Source organism: Elephas maximus, chromosome 23, assembly GCF_024166365.1.
Source record: "Elephas maximus indicus isolate mEleMax1 chromosome 23, mEleMax1 primary haplotype, whole genome shotgun sequence".
Classification (NCBI taxonomy): Eukaryota; Metazoa; Chordata; class Mammalia; order Proboscidea; family Elephantidae; genus Elephas; species Elephas maximus.
Window position 1 is genome coordinate 32,739,811 of NC_064841.1, and position 16,060 is coordinate 32,755,870.

The following is a 16,060-nucleotide window of genomic DNA, read 5'->3' on the forward strand; positions in this document are numbered from 1 at the left end:
GTAATTGTCTTCAATTACTTGATGCCATCTTTCCAAGGTCAAGAAGTCTAAAACAAATGATAGGTTTCAGGCAGACCTTATAATAGATTTTTTTTTTTCCTTGAAAAATTGAAGCACTATTTTAATAAGTCATGAAGAAGGTTATTGTCTCTTTCTCTGAAAATACTTAAACACAGAGTAGATTTTCTGGTCTTTCACAGAATCAGAGCTATTTCAAATGAGAATTCATCCTCCAGTAGCTATTTTACTGAAATTTACATTATAAAAAGTAGTAATAGTTTTTAAACAGTAAAGGGTTTCCTAGATCAGTGGTTCTCAAAGTGTCGCCTCTGGACCAGCAACAACTGTCTCACCTGGAAACTTGTTAGAAATGCAGATTATTGGGCTCCACCCAGATGTATGTACTGAATCAGAAAGTCTGCAGGTAGGACCCAGCAACCTGTATTTTAACCAGCCTTCCAGGTGATTCCCACGCTTGCTAGTTTGGGAGCCACAACCCTAGAGACGTATGGAAGATCAACCAGGTCAGTAGCACATATACCCTTCCCCATTGCTCATAAATCTGTCCTCAACCACCATCTTAGTCCCTGTACTGACAAAGTGTAGAGATGGTAGGAAGAAGGAAGGGAAGAAAAGAAGAGATTTAGTGGAACAGAGGAGAAGAGAAGGGAAGCAAAAAAGGAAGAGCAAAATCAAGAGAACTAGCTCATTTGCATAAATTAAAATTTTTTATTTTACTCTAAAAAGGTTAAAAGCCAGATCCAGTTGTGTCTACAGTGGCAGACTCATCTATGCAATTTGCAGGCATGAAATGTAAATATTATTGTAATTGACCCATGCACAGTGTGAAGCCTGCAGTCACAGCTCAAAGTCACCAATGACTCTCAGACTGTGAGATGCATCTGATCACCTGAGGAGCCTGACGAATATACTTACCTTCTACCTACCACCTTCTACCAAAGTTGCAGAACCAATGCTCAGTGAGTCTCAGGAACTGTTGCCACGATACTGAAACTTGTATCTAAAGATCGTTAGGGGAATAATAAAACTGGCAACTTCTCACATCAAGTTCCTGGTTTACTAGATTATAAATGAGATAAAATTGCTGCATTGAGGAGAAAGCAGAATGTCAAAAAGACTATTTCAATGAAAACACGTTGTAAAAACAGCAGGGAAAAAAATGACAAAGGTGTATTCACTCAGGTCTCAAAACATAAGTTAGCATGAAAAGCTGTGCGTAATAGAAGTTATGTGTAGAATCCTAGTTTTGATAAAAGGCTACATTAACTAGGTAAACATAATATGTAACCATTCAACAATCATTCATTAAAACCAAACCCATTGTCATCAAGTCGATTCCGATTCATAGAGATCCCACAGGCTTTCCAAGGCCGTAAATCTTTATGGAAGCAGACTGCCATATCTTTCTCCCTTGGAGTGCCTGATAGGTTCTGACCGCTGACCTTTTGGTTAACAGCTGAGTTCTTAACCACTACACCACCAGGGCTCCCACTAATTTAATTAACAGAGTAGAACTGCCCCATAAGGGATCCAAGGAGTGGCTGGTGGATTCAAATGGCCAACCTTTCGATTAACAGCTGAGTTCTTAACCACTGAGCCACCAGGGCTCCCACTAATTCAAACCCTATGACTGGATAAATAGGATGACCCCATCACTGCCTCCAAGAAAATTATATTAATCTCTTTACAAATCCATCTCCCCACGTATTGTTTCTTGGGGACAGGGATCATTTCTATTAATCTTTACATCCCCAGTATTCTGCACAACTGTACAGTATATAACACATGGTTGGAGCTTAGTAAATATGTACTGAGCATACGAATATTCCCTGTCAGTCATTCAACATAGAAACAAACAAAAAAATCCTATGCCACCATGAGCCTAGCAGCAGCACTCCATGGCACCACTAGTCAATTCAAATGATAAGAACCATCTCTCAAACAGGGCTCCAAGGATGATTGCTAAACTAAGGACAGTTCTCAGTCTCCAAAGAAAAAATCAGTACGTGGACCACTCCTTGTAATTTTACCACCCCTTGTAATTTGGAGCCCTGCTGGCACAGTGGTTAAGAGCTTGGCTGCTAACCAAAAGGTCAGCAGTTGGAATCTATCAACCACTCCTTGGAAACCCTACAGGACAGTTCCACTCTGTCCTATATAGTCATTATGACTCATAATCCACTCAATGACAACAAGTTTTGTTTTGTTTTGTTTGGAATTTCTATCAGGATCCCCAAAGCTACCATAAATAGTATGTAAGCATATCAAAGATATCAAAGGCTGTAACCTTTATGAGAGCATATCGCCAGGTCGTTCTCCCAAGGAGCAGCTGGGTAGATACCAACCACCAACCTTTCAGGTAGCAGCTAAGTACTCCTTTCTCTTGTCAAACATATACAATGCCTATAACGTAAATAAAGGAGCTGTGGTAGTGCGAACAGTTAAATGCTAGGCTGCTAACTGAAAGGTTAGTGGTTTGAACCCACCAAGCCACACTGTGGGAGAAAGACCTGGTGATCTGCTTCTGTAAATATTAAAAAAAAAAAAAAAAAACCACTGCCATCACCTGAAAAACCCTATGGGGCAGTTCTACTCTGTGACATGGGGTCGCTATGAGTCAGAATCTACTTGAAAGCACCCAACAACAACATAAATAAATAAGCATAAAAATACTGGAAGAACTGGAAACCAAATGCTAACAATATTTTTCTTGTGCTTGTAGGATTACAGATAGTTTCAGTTTGTCTGTTTTTTTTTTTTTTTTTTTTTTTTAATGCATCCTTTACTTATTTCACAGATTTTCTATGGTGAGAGTGCATACTTACATAATTTGGAAAATTATAATAAAAAAATGCATGGAGGAGCTGAATCTTGTGTAGTCTTCAATTAAGTAAGTATGAGTCAGGCTGGTTGGCTGTGAAGATTTTTGTCTTAAAATTATTTTTAAAAAAGAGAAAGATGTGGGTATTATAGAAATAACTTTTTCAAAAATAACCATTCCAATTCCTTAGCAGTGTATGTGGTTTGCCTAAGATGCATATGCATTTTTATATATACAGTGAAACTTCTGAGAGCTGGAACTCAACGGAACTGCCTTCTTTTTCCAGGTCTCACAAGTTTTCTGCCTTTGACAGGGTACAGTCTTACCACTTTTCTATCACTCATTTTAGTGGAAAATACTTGAGTTTTCCTTCTCTAACAGGTTTCTGCCTTACACAGGTCCTGGCTTTTGCAGGTTTTACAGTACTTATATTGTTATTTCCCTCTAAGAAGTTCAAAGGTGCTCAATAATAATTGACACAATTGCTGTAATATTGAAATATTGGCAAGAATTGGCTGTATGAGACCACTATTATAAGAACTTAAAAAATGGTTTACACACAGAAAAAGGCATTCTTTGATGGTTACAAGTGTGGGGAAGGATGGGGAGAAGTCACTAATTAGATAGTAGACAAGTGTCAACTTTCCTGAAGGGAAGGACAAGATACAACATTGGGGAAGTCAGCACAATTAGATCAAAGCAGAAGCACAGAAGTTTCCTAGACACATCCAAACACTTTATGAGACTGAGTAACTGGGGCTGAGGCCTGGGATCATAGTCTCAGGAGACATCCAGTTCAGTTGGTAAAACAGTTCATAAAGAAAATGTTCTACATCCTACCTTGGTGAGTAGTGTCTGGGGTCTTAAAAGCTTGTGAGCAGCCATTTAAGGTATATCTATGGGTCCCATCCCATCCAGAGCAAAGAATGAAGAAAACCAAAGACACAAGGAAAATATTAGCCCAAAGAACTAAAGGACCACATGAACCAGAGACTCCACCAGCCTGAGACCAGAAGAACTAGATGGTGCCCAGCTACCACCAATTGCTGCTCTGACAGGTATCACAACAGACAGTCCCAGACAGAGTGGGAGAAAAATATAGAAGAGAATTCAAATTCACAAAAAAAGACCAGACTTGCTGGTGTGACAGAGACTGGAGGAACCCCCAAAACTATGGCTCCCGGATGCTTTGCTAACCAAGAACTGAAACCATTCCTATAGCCCACTGTTCAGACGAAGATTAGACAGGCCTATAAAACAAAAAATAACACACGTGAGGAACATGCTGTTTAGTTCAATCAAATATACGAGACCAAATGGGCAACTCCCATCCAAAAGCTGGATGAGAAGGCAGGAAGGGACAGGAACTGGACAAATAAACACAGGGAGCCCGGGGTGGAAAGGTGGTTCATGCTGTCCACATCGGGGGGAATTGCAACCAATGTCACAAAACAATATGTGTGTAAATTTTTGTCTGAGAAATTGACATGAGCTTTAAACTTTCACCAAAAGCACAATCAAAAAAAAAGTAAAATAAAATAAAAATGTAAATAAAAAAAGGAATTGGCTGTAGAAAACCCAATTTCTTCCGAATATATAGCCCCGTATTTTTTGTCCCCCTCTCACCTATGTTTTTCTCTTTTCTTCCCAGATTGGATCACTTGTGAAGAGGGTGGAGGAAGGGGTGGGGAAGAGAACTAACACTAAGCACCTAGTAATGTGCTACAGGTGTGTTAGGTACCTTAGATACATAGTCATCTGACTACTTAGAAGGATCTGGAACACAGGTTTAATGCCTCTGAAAGGAAAATATCCTAAACAGCTAGCTCCTCTACACTTCTATTTGTTAGAGTAGAAAGTTTTTTTTTTTTTTTTTAAACCAAACATACTTTACTTAATGCCCAATGTCTTAGAAAATCCAACGAAGGAGAGAGGGAGAGAGCCATCAAGGAACGAAGGAAAAGCGGGGAGGAAGGGAAGCTTCTGTGCTGCCTGATTTTTATATATCTATAGGGTCAAAAAAAAAAAATTTTTTTTTTTAATAGGGTCACTATGAGTCAGAATCAACTCGACAGCAACTTCTTTTTTTTTTAAATATGATAAAGGGCTATGATGCTCTACGGCTACTAACCAAGACATTGGCAGTTCGAGTCCACCAGCTCCTCCTTGGAAACCCTATGGGGCAGTTCTACTCCGTCCTATAGGGTTGCTATGAGTCAGAATGGACTTGACAGCAATGGATTTGTTTTTTTATATATACCAATTAAATGCATATATACAAATATATCAATTAAATGTATCAGGTGTGGATGAATGTGTTATTTTGTTCTTTTTAAGCAAATGAAGAGAGTTCCCTCAATGGCCAATTTGAAAGTACAGACTAGGAGTCTTGGTCCCTCCTCTTTTACAGAGCAACTGCTAAGCCAAAAAATACTAGCACTGTAGTTTATTTCCTTATGGAACCTTCTTCCACATATCTTATCCCCAATAAATTTCTGTTTCACTTAGGGCCTAACCTGTATCACTTAGCAGTTAATTATATACTTTTCCTTGCTTTTCTTGCTCTTCATTTTCTGTGTTTAAATGCTTTCTTTTCCTACTACACTACATGGTCTTTGAGGACCGGGACCACATCTTAGTATTCATCATGTCCAGCTCACAGACACCCTACCTGGGTACCCACTACATTGCTACATGAGCCCAAACTTTACAATAATTACTGCCTCCATAACATTCTGTGGTGCCCTGTCTCTCCTGCTGTCCCAGCATGGTGTAACACGGGGCTTTGCATGCCAGCTATTTGGGCATTGTGCGTGTGTATATATATATATACACACATTCATATATACATATATTATATATACACCAATCAATTCATATATATATAAATATACAATTAAATGCATCGGTGTAGATGAGTTTAATTGTTCCCCAACCCGTTTCTTTAACAAAAGTCAGTGAATAAAAAAACAGTCCTCTCAAAGGCCAATTTCAAAGTGCAGACTGGGATTCCTAGCCCCTCTTTGATGATGTAAACTCAGAACAGTATTTTTGTTGTTGTTAGTTGCCATTGGGTCATCTGCAATTTATGGTGACCTTATGTACGACAGAACAAAATGCTGCCCGATCCCGTGCCATCTTCGGGATCCTTGGTATGTCGGAGTCCGTTGCTTTGGGTAAGCCAGTGCGTTATTCATCTTTGTCACCTCCTCAGGGCTTCACACTGCATCTGGCGTGTCATGGGTACCAGACATATACTGATGGACGTAAACTGATTAAGGAAGAAATTCTGATGTATTCCCAAGTCATCTTTGCATAAACAGGGTTTTCTAAGGACCAAAGGAAGAGGTCAGGAGAGTCATCACATCCTTTCACAGGATTTTTTTTTTTTTTTAGCATTAATCACACATTTTAAAAGGCTGTTTAGTGGAAAAAGCACAGATACTGGCATCAGACAAACCTAGTTGAAATCAGAGCTGCCATCACCTTCTTTTTTGATGTGATTTTGTTTTGTTTTTCAGACACTTACTTTAGCAGCAAAAGTCATTTGATCTTTATGTTTGGATTATCCAAGAAGATTTAAACAATTCAAGAGATTACTGAACAAAACTTGAAAGCTCTTTCCACTTGGTCCTCCTACATGCTCTGCCCCCTCAACATAACCATCTAGTATGCTCAGGTCTGATTCTATTCACCTGCATTTATATACTTGTAACTGGTGCAAACAGTTAATGCTCTTGGCTGCTAACTGAAAGGTTAGAGGTTGCAGTCCACCCAGAGGCACCTGGGAGAGAACGCTTGGTAATCTACATCCTAAAAATCAACCACTGAAAACCGTATGGAGCACAGTTCTACTGTGACATACACGGGGTCGCCAGGAGTCTGAGTCAACCTGAAGGTGACTGATTTTTTTATACGTATATAAACCAAAAAAAAAAAAAAACCTTTGCCATAGAGTAAATTCCGACTCATACAAACTCCATAGGAAAGGACAGAACTGTCCCATAGGGTTTCCGAGTCTGTAGTCTTTAGAGAAGCAGACTGCCATATCTTTCTTCCGAGGAGTAGCCGGTAGGCTCAAACCGCCAACCTTTCAAGCGAGTGCTTAACCACTGTACCACCAGAGCTCCTTCCCTTATACCTATATACCCACAGTTATTATTTTTTTACATAAATAAATCCATATTATGTATATTGTTTGTTGCTTTTTTCCACTTAACTTTTACTTCATATGATGTCAATTTATATAGGTCTCTCTTGTGTTATAATAGCACTAACATTTCTAGTTATGTGCGGAATTGACTTGACGGCACTGGGTTTGGTTTTTTTGGGTTTTGGATATTTGAGAGTGACAATAAATGCTCTGAGCCTCAGTTTTCTCATCAGTAAATTGGAAATAGTATCTACTTCAAAATGTGATAAAGACTAAATAGAATAATGTATACAAAGTACCGAAACCCAGGTGGTATAGTGGTTAAGTGCTACAGCAGCTAACCAAAGGGTCTGCAGTTCAAATTCGCCAGGCGCTCCTTGGAAACTCTATGGGGCAGTTCTACTCTGTCCTGTAGGGTCTACTATGTCCTGTAGGGTCGAGTCAGAATCGACTCAACGGCACTGGGTTTGGTTTTTTCTACAAAGTACCTAAATGCTTGGCACCAAATAAAATACAGCCATTGTTGTTGTTATTTTGAACCATAGAAATTAGACTGAGAACCTCCAGCCTCCTCTCTGAGCCTTAGTAGATTTTAGGGAATCAAGAGTAGAACAAGAGCTCCAGTGCCCTCAACACTGCTATGCAGGTTGGCAAGAGGACGGCATTTCCTCACTTAGGAAACACAGGAAGTCATTGGGATTCCCTGGGAACCTGGACTTGCTCATGGTGCCTCTGGCCCATTAGGGTTACAGAAGTATAAGGGTTAAGAGAAATATCTCCCTCCTAATTGCCATCGAAGGAGCCCCAGTTGTGCAGCGGTTAAGCACTTGGCTGTTCACCGAAAGCTCAGCAGTTTGCACCCACCAGCTGCTCTGCAGGAGCACAGACCTGGAGATCTGCTTCCATAAAGATTACAGCCTAGGAAACTCTATGGAGCAGTTCTACTCTGTCCTATAGGGTCACTATAGAGTCGCTATGAGTCAGAATCAGCTTGATGGTACACAACCATAGCTGCCTTCCAAGAAATCACTGGTATGAGTTCACCTTTTCACACTACAACATTAACCAGAGCCAAAATCACAAAGACCCATTCACAGCAGTAGCTGCCTGACATTAAATTGTGACAAAAGCAATAGCCACTTGCAGCTCTAATCTACAGCTGTTCTCCCCGTCACATCTGCCTCCCTACTACAAGAAGTTGTGTGCGGCATGTCTATCAACTCTGTATTTAAGGCAGTGTCTCAATACATACATTTTGAATCAGACCTGAAACACTGATCAAAACTGTTTGAAGTTCTCCAGATGCAAGTACATTTATCTACAGCACTAAAAATGAGGGGGAGAAAAGCCCGAAGCCTGTCAAAGTTAATTAGATCCATACAAAAAAGCTTAAGAGTCCTATGCAATGTTTTTACTCTATTATATATAAATGCACAATAATTCTGTGAACACTGGGTTTAATTGCTCATAATATTTTAATTAAGGTTACGCTTTGTATAAATACCAACTCATCATTTACTCTGACTACAGTCCTATTTAAATGAAGTAAGTTTGATGGTACATTCACGAAAAGAGAGCCTTTTAAGAATTTTGCTCTATGTGGTCGAGAATACAAATTGGGGTTAATTGTCAAAACAAGCCGAGTACAGACTTCAGAATTATCTTCACATTTTAGTTGATGGAACAATGTAATGCACATTTTTACGTGACCTGCTGACCTAACGCCATGAATAACATAATGGCTATTACAAGTCTGCGGGTCTGTCTCCGGAAAAGCAAAGAGCTCCTTTTTAATATTTACGTTTTGAGGCTGCCCTTTAAACAGACACCCTTTAACTACTGCATTTGCGATTCAGATGATCAGATAATTAGATGTAAGATTAGATGCGCCAGAAGAGATGGCTGCCTCAATTAATCTTAGTCTGTGCCTCTGCAAATCTCTACCCTGCGCGTAACAGAAAAGATCAAATTAAGTTTTCAGAGGCAAGGAAATTTCAAGTCTGCAGTCATTTTAATTCCATCTGAGGCAAGGGTATAATTTATTACTGTATTCGGAATTCATGTTCTCTTTTTCCAAAACACCAATTTTAATTAGAGAACAGAGCTTCAAAAGAGCAGAAATCGGAAAAAAAAAAAAAAATGCCTTCAAGTATCCCACAGGATAACTATCATAGTCCTTCTACAGACAATTAAAAAAAATTTCCTTCAGGTAGAAAAGCAGATGCCCAGGTCTTTCTTCCCAGGCACCTCTGTATATGTTCAACCTTAGACCTTTAAGGTAGGTAGTTCAGTGCTTAACCATTTGCACCAGGGACTCCCTATAGACCATACCTGTTCTGAAGACCCCTGTTGCCCCGAATGAGTATCATAAGGTTAGATACAGTGGGAATTTTCCTACCAAGTGGTGTTCACCACAGGCCTTCAAAAGAGCAATGAGGTCTCTCCCAGCTGGCAAACAGACTGCTTTTCTTCCCTTTGCTATTAGTTTTCATATTCAAATTTTATAAATCACTATGTCTTCAAGATGATCTAGTATACTGTCTTAGAAAATACAAGAAGATCCAAAAATCTCATATTGCCAACTATATGTACTTTTTTACAAACAGAATAGAATGGAAATGAAATAAAAATAGACCTAGAAACCAGAAAGCAGATGGCAACAAAGGATACCAGCATTTCTCCATGGGTGCTATTAAGAGGGAAGTGCAAAATAACCAGCCCATCTTGGTTTCCTTTAAGGGTTTGAAAACGATATAGTCCAGGAATAAATTCTTACAGCTTCTACTGAAGTTAAAAAAAAAAAAAAAAAAAACCACTGCCATCGAGTCAATTCTGACTTATAGCAACCCTATTTTTTTTTTTTTATAGGACAGAGTAGAACTGCCGCATACAGTTTCCAAGGAGCACCTGGAGGATTTGAACTGCTGACCTTTTGGTTAGCAGCCAAGTTACAAGAGCTTTGAAGAAGGAGAGGGGGCTCCCATTTAATAATTCTAGTTCACCGCTCCCAGATGTGAAATCTGAAGCTCGAACGCTATGCTAAAACATTACCAGCACATAACCAAAAAACCCAGGGCCTTCGAGTAGACATTACCAGCACATATTCGACCCTAAAATCATTCGAAGGCTTGACTTCATCTAGGAATGCTGTATTTGAAAGCTAGGGTTAAATTAATTGAAAATTCACCCCATTCATCCGTTCTTTCAACAAATATCTATGGAAGATAGGAAAGCTTTCAAAACGAAGCATCTGCAAAGTAATTCCTAGGGGCGAAGGATCTCCATAAATAAAAAGAGGGCAGGAATAGCTTGTCATAAACTTATTGAATATTCCTCTGATCTCTGAATATGAGGGTGACAACACATGGAGACTTGCTAACATCTTCAAGGACACCTGAAAGGGAAACCTGTTAATAGCAAACTGGAACCAGAACTGATGAGCTTGACCCTATTTTTTATCTGATATACAAATAAAGTAGAGTGCAATTTGCACTTGCATCTAAGATTAGCTTCTGCAGAACAGAGGCCCCAACTCATCATCTGTTCTCTTTTGATTTTACATAGTGGTTATATTATTTTTAATTGTCCCCTAATTATTTCACATGTATGGGTAGATCCTAGTCCCTAAACCAGATGCTGTCATTATTGTTAGTTGTCATTGAGAGAATTACAACTTATCCCAACTCTCTGTGTGAGGAGTAGAACTACTCCATAGGGTTTTTAAGGTTATGACCTTTCAGAAGCAGGTCGCCAGGCCTGTCTCTGATACAACCTCTGGGTGGGTTCAAACTGCCAACCTTTTGGCTCGTAGTCGAGCGATCAACCATTTGTGCCACCCAAGCACCCTGATAAGAAGCATTTAAAGGGCAGGAGGATACCTTTTGCCTGTTTTTATTTCCCTTCATTACTTTACCTTGCACAAAGCCAGGTGCAGGCAGTGGCTAAGTGTGCAGATTGAAGGAAGGATGAGGAGGAAGAAAGAAAAGGAGCCAGAAGAGAAGCAAACTTTGATTCCAAGGTCTTATTTATCAGTATCCTTTACTCAGAAATGAGTCATCATGTCCCTCCAAACCTGTTTCTCTTTCCTACTTGCCAATATTTGTCAGTGGCCTCAATATTTTCTCAATCATCCTACTGTCTTTCTGTTATCTTCAAATTCTTCCAGGTCTTTCTTCGATACGCCTTTTTCATGACTCCTTCATTTCCATTTCCTCATTTCCTTACCTAGGACAAAACAGTAAAAACCAATTGCTGTCGAGTCAATTGCGTCATGCGACTCCAGGTGTGTCAGAGTAGAACTGCTGTGCTCCATAGGGTTTTTAATGACTGAATGATCGGAACAGATCGCCAGGTGCCTGTGTGTGGACTCAAACCTCCAATCTTTTGGTTAGTCAATGAACACGTTAACCATATGCCCCACCCAGTTACTCCTACCTAGGATAAACACAAAAAACTCTAACCCATTGCCATCAAGTCTATTCTAACTCATAGAGACCCTATAGGACAAAGCAGAACTGCCCCATAGGGTTTTCAAGGAGAAGTTGATGGATTCAAACTGCCAACCTTTTGGTTAGCTCTTAATTACTGCACCACCAGGGCTCCTAAAAATAAGCAGTCATCAACTCTTGCCTAACCTATTGAGTAGCTGCCTAACTGGTCTTCTCTCATTTCTTCCTCCAAGGTTATATCCTACAACTCTAATGATACTCTTTTCTCCTGAAAATCCTTTGCTGGCTTTCAGAAAACATCAAATACATATTATACATTCCAGCTCCTATGTGCTCTGTTCCTAGAATTTTCCTCACCTCTCCCTCTGCCTTTCCATATCCAGCTGTTAAAATCCCCAACTGCGCTTCAAGGCTAAGCTTTAAAGCTTGGTGACTTGGGGATTGCTAATTCCACTTCCCCCACAACATGCTGGTATAGCCAACTTCCTTTAAGGCATCTCTATGATCACCTTCAGTGGAGAAATCCAAAAGAGCTTATTAGCTTAGAGGACTTTCATGTATTAGCAACACAACTGAAGTGCTTAATTAATATTGTGTTCTAATATATACCACCAAGCCCTAATAAAGAGGCCAGTGGCCTGAGTCTAGAGGTTATGCCCTGGACAATCCTGGAATTTATAGAGGCCTTGTGAAGTTCACACAAGATGAGGAGAAAGGTTACAGAACATACTCAGAGACATCCATGAGAAGCACTGTGGAGGGACTCTTCTTATCTTGTGTGCCTTGAACATGACATCTCTACAAAACGGTCCTTTTAAAATGGTGGACTAGTCAATTCTTTTCCCTCACTTTAAAGGACAAAGAAAAATTAGCTAGAACTGGTTTTTTCTTTTTCCTCAACAGATTGTTTAGAATAGGGTGAAAATAAACTTTTCTAACTGAGTTTTTTTTTTTTTTTAATGACTCCCATAAATTAAAAAAGCAAAGAGACAACTAAACAAAAACCCTCAACACATGGTCTAAGGTCCACTTGCAACTTCTGATAACTATTAGAATGGAGTACAGGTTTTCTTCCCTTCTCATGCCTTTTTTTTTTTTTTTCATGCCCTAGTTGAGTCTTGCTTACAATGACCCTCTGAGGATGAGCTCCTGTAATCCTCTATCCATCTTCTCAATAGAGAATGATTCCAATTTGATAGACTTAAGCCCCTGAAAAATAATCCGATTCATCATCTGCAACTGGGCAAAGGGATGACTCCCTAAATTAATGTTACTCTCATCCACCAAACTGCCCACTCTCCCCATTTGGGATGCTTCATTCACGTAAGAAGCTCTGATATTCATAGCTACACCTCACGGACTCTGACTGGCACTTAAATCAAAAGTTCCACTGAACACTAATTTAAATACCTAATTCCACTTTAGTTTTTCAAATCACTTGAACATGTAAGAAATTTCTGTACATTTTGGTATTTTCATATTCAACCCCATACACACTTCTTTATCATTTCATGAAAATACTGAAATTAAAAGACTTCATGACTTCTCAAAAGTTAATAAAGCAAAGACTACCTCAAAGAAGTAATTACTTTCTACTTGCCGGATGGCAATTTATGAGCTACGTCTGGGGGAAACTAAACACATATATGAATGTGCTCACATATGTGCACACACGCACACATAAAATTTCCATTTTAGGTGCCGGTATGATAGATGTTATATAAGAAAAAAAACAACAATTTGGAGTAGCTACAGCTGCTAACCAAAAGGTTGGCAGTTCAAATCCACCAGGCACTCCTTGGAAGCCCTATGGGACAGTTCTACTCTGTCCTATAGGGTCACTATGAGTCACAATCGACTCAACCACAATGGGTTTGTTTTGTTTTGTTTTGTTTTTTAATACATTGCTGGTGGTATTTTAAATTGGTACACTTTTGAAGAAGGAAAATAAACAAGTAACAAGATGATGTTAGATAGTGATGACTACTAAGCAGCAAATAACACAGTATAATGCCATAGTTCCTGGAGGCTGTGATGGGGAATGATCATGTAGACTGGGTAGTCAGGAAAGGCTTTTCAGAAGAAATGATATTTGAACTGAGACCAGTATGACAAAACCAGCCATGCCAAGACCAGAGTGAAGCGCAATCCCAACAGACAGAATGGCAAGTGTGAAACCCATAAGTCAGGTGAGAACTCAGTATCTGTAAGGTCCGTGGAGAAAAACAGAATGGATAGAATATGGTGACAGGGGAGTGGGGTATAGCTGAGATCACAGGTAGATGGGAAATGGATCATGTTGATCTTAAGAAACCATGAGAAGCCATTCAAATATTTTAAGCAAAGAAGTGACATAATGTGATTTTTTTTTTCAAATATCACTTTGGTTATTCCATAAGAATGAATTTTGGAGGGTGCAGGGAATGGAAACAAGGAGATTTAGGAAGCTATTGCTAAACTGCAGAGCAAAGTTGGTCCCACTGGAAACCTGAAAGACGAATGATCAGGAATATTTTGGAGAGAGAATCAACAGGGCTTGCTGAGAGAAATCATAAATGATTCTAAGCATGGATGTTAGCTTCAGAATGAGGAGACAAAGCAATGTTTACTGAGTTTGGAAAGGCTCAGTAAAGAAGGAAGCTGTTGAGGTAGGAGTCAGGAGAGAATGGAACAAGTCAAGTTGGTTTTGGATACGTTCATTTTGAGCTGTCTTAGACATCCAAGTGGGATGTTACATTCACAGGTGATAGAAATGAAAATGCTATTTTTAAGCAATTTATAAATGGGTTCTCAGTCTAATACTGTACATGAGAAGTAGACTTTACGTACAGTTATTTTCACAGCTAGTTTTAAGACTTTGTAGGCCTGCTTTAAAATGCACTCTTATTTCATTGTAAATAAAATGATTTTTGGTGATAAAAAAATTGAATTTTTAAAAAATCATTTTGCTTCTAATATTGTCTGAGTCTCTATGACTAATTATGATTTCTCAGAAATCATGGAGCATTCAATAAAACTCTTGCAAAGTAAAAACATCGATCCTGCAAATTATTTTCAAGCATAATGAAATTTTTATGGATAGTAAACTTACAACGTTGGAACTTGACAAAAATCATACTTTATAGACATTTAGACTTTTCCATTTTTTAAATATCTTTTGCATTCAAGACCCATCAGTTTTTGTAGTTCCCATGCCGTGGGCCTCTACTGGATAAACAAATCTGGATATTGCTCTATTGACTGTTATCATGCTATACCTTTTTGAGAAATTAGCAAGAATAATAGATTCTTTGCATCTTTTATTATCTTTCTAGTTATCTATATTCTGCCAATTTCAAAACACATTAAAGGTAGTTTTTTATTAACCTTGAATTTCCCTTAACCATAAGAACAGGAGCTAGCTGTGACCTACACTGATTGATATCAATATGGACACACAATTATACTTATGCAAAACATGCATTTTTATACATTGGAAGAATGAAGGTTATCCAAACAGAACAAATAATCTCTACTGGTGTGAGAATGGCTGTGTTTTAGTGTATTAAATGTGTCTTAAATAATGAGATGAATTAGACTCTGTTTCCAGAGAAATTTAGAAGAATAATTATTCTCCTGCATGCTGATATACATTTTTATTATCATTATCCTATATTAGCCTCAATATATAATCTGTTCTGTTTTCTAATCAAAGTAAAAAATAATGGATTATGGATTAGTATTAATTACCCTAAAACCAAAATCGGTATCTTTGTTCTTCTTCTTCAAAAGGCAGTTGATATTTGTTTGTTTGCTTAATTCCATACCCATCCCAGGTGGTACACAATACATCTAATGTATTTGGCTAGGTCTTCAGAAAAGGTTCTTGCTAAAGTAACCAATCTATGAGAGTTTATCGTGATTTTTTTATTGACATGATACATAATGATACCAAAATCACTACCAAACCCAAAAAGTCAAACCTGTGCCATCAAGTCAGCTCTGACTCATAGCAACCCTATACACTACAGTCATGCAATATGGTAATAATTTTCCAATATTTTTAAGCAAAATAACCTCTTTTACTATTTGTCACACAGTCTTTTGCAAAACCCCAACATAAAAAAATAAGTAAAACTGAACTGTGCAATCTTACCTTTCAAATTTTCTTTTTCCCTTCCTTCCAAGTGCCCCAAGACACCCTAATATATCCCAGAGCTACAGAAAATACAGTGTAGAAACACTTTATGGTTTCCTAATAGGAGGTCAACTTTACTGGCTTCCTAACTGATTTCTAAAGCATACTGGTCCTTTTAAACTCCCAACCTAGAATATTCATATAGAGCCCTGGTGGTGCAATGCTTAAGATCTGGGGTGCTAACCAAAAGGTCGGCAGTTCGAATCTACCAGCGGCTTCTTGGAAACCCTATGCAACAGTTCTACTCTGTCTTATGGGGTTACTATGAGTCGGAACCAACTCAACGGCACATATCAACAGCAATGTCTTTTATCGGCTGTTGTGCCAATCCATCTCACAGAGGATTTTCCTCAAGGAGATGGCTGACACAACAATGGACTCACGCATACCAATGATCACGAAGATGGCGCAGGACTGGGCAATGTTTCATTCTGTTAATA

The 16,060-nt window shown here is 38.8% G+C and overlaps 1 long non-coding RNA gene across 3 annotated transcripts in view; it reads right to left on the reverse strand.

Moving 5' to 3' along the window:
- LOC126066335 (uncharacterized) overlaps window positions 1-16,060 on the reverse strand; it is a 292,842-nt gene that overhangs the window by 99,808 nt on the left and 176,974 nt on the right. The window contains exon 5 of one of the 3 annotated variants that reach the window (XR_007515062.1): window positions 11,068-11,219. The exons of the other annotated variants lie outside the window; for them this stretch is intronic. This is a non-coding gene — a long non-coding RNA (uncharacterized LOC126066335). The remainder of the gene's footprint in view (window positions 1-11,067; window positions 11,220-16,060) is intronic. 3 annotated transcript variants of the gene reach the window in all.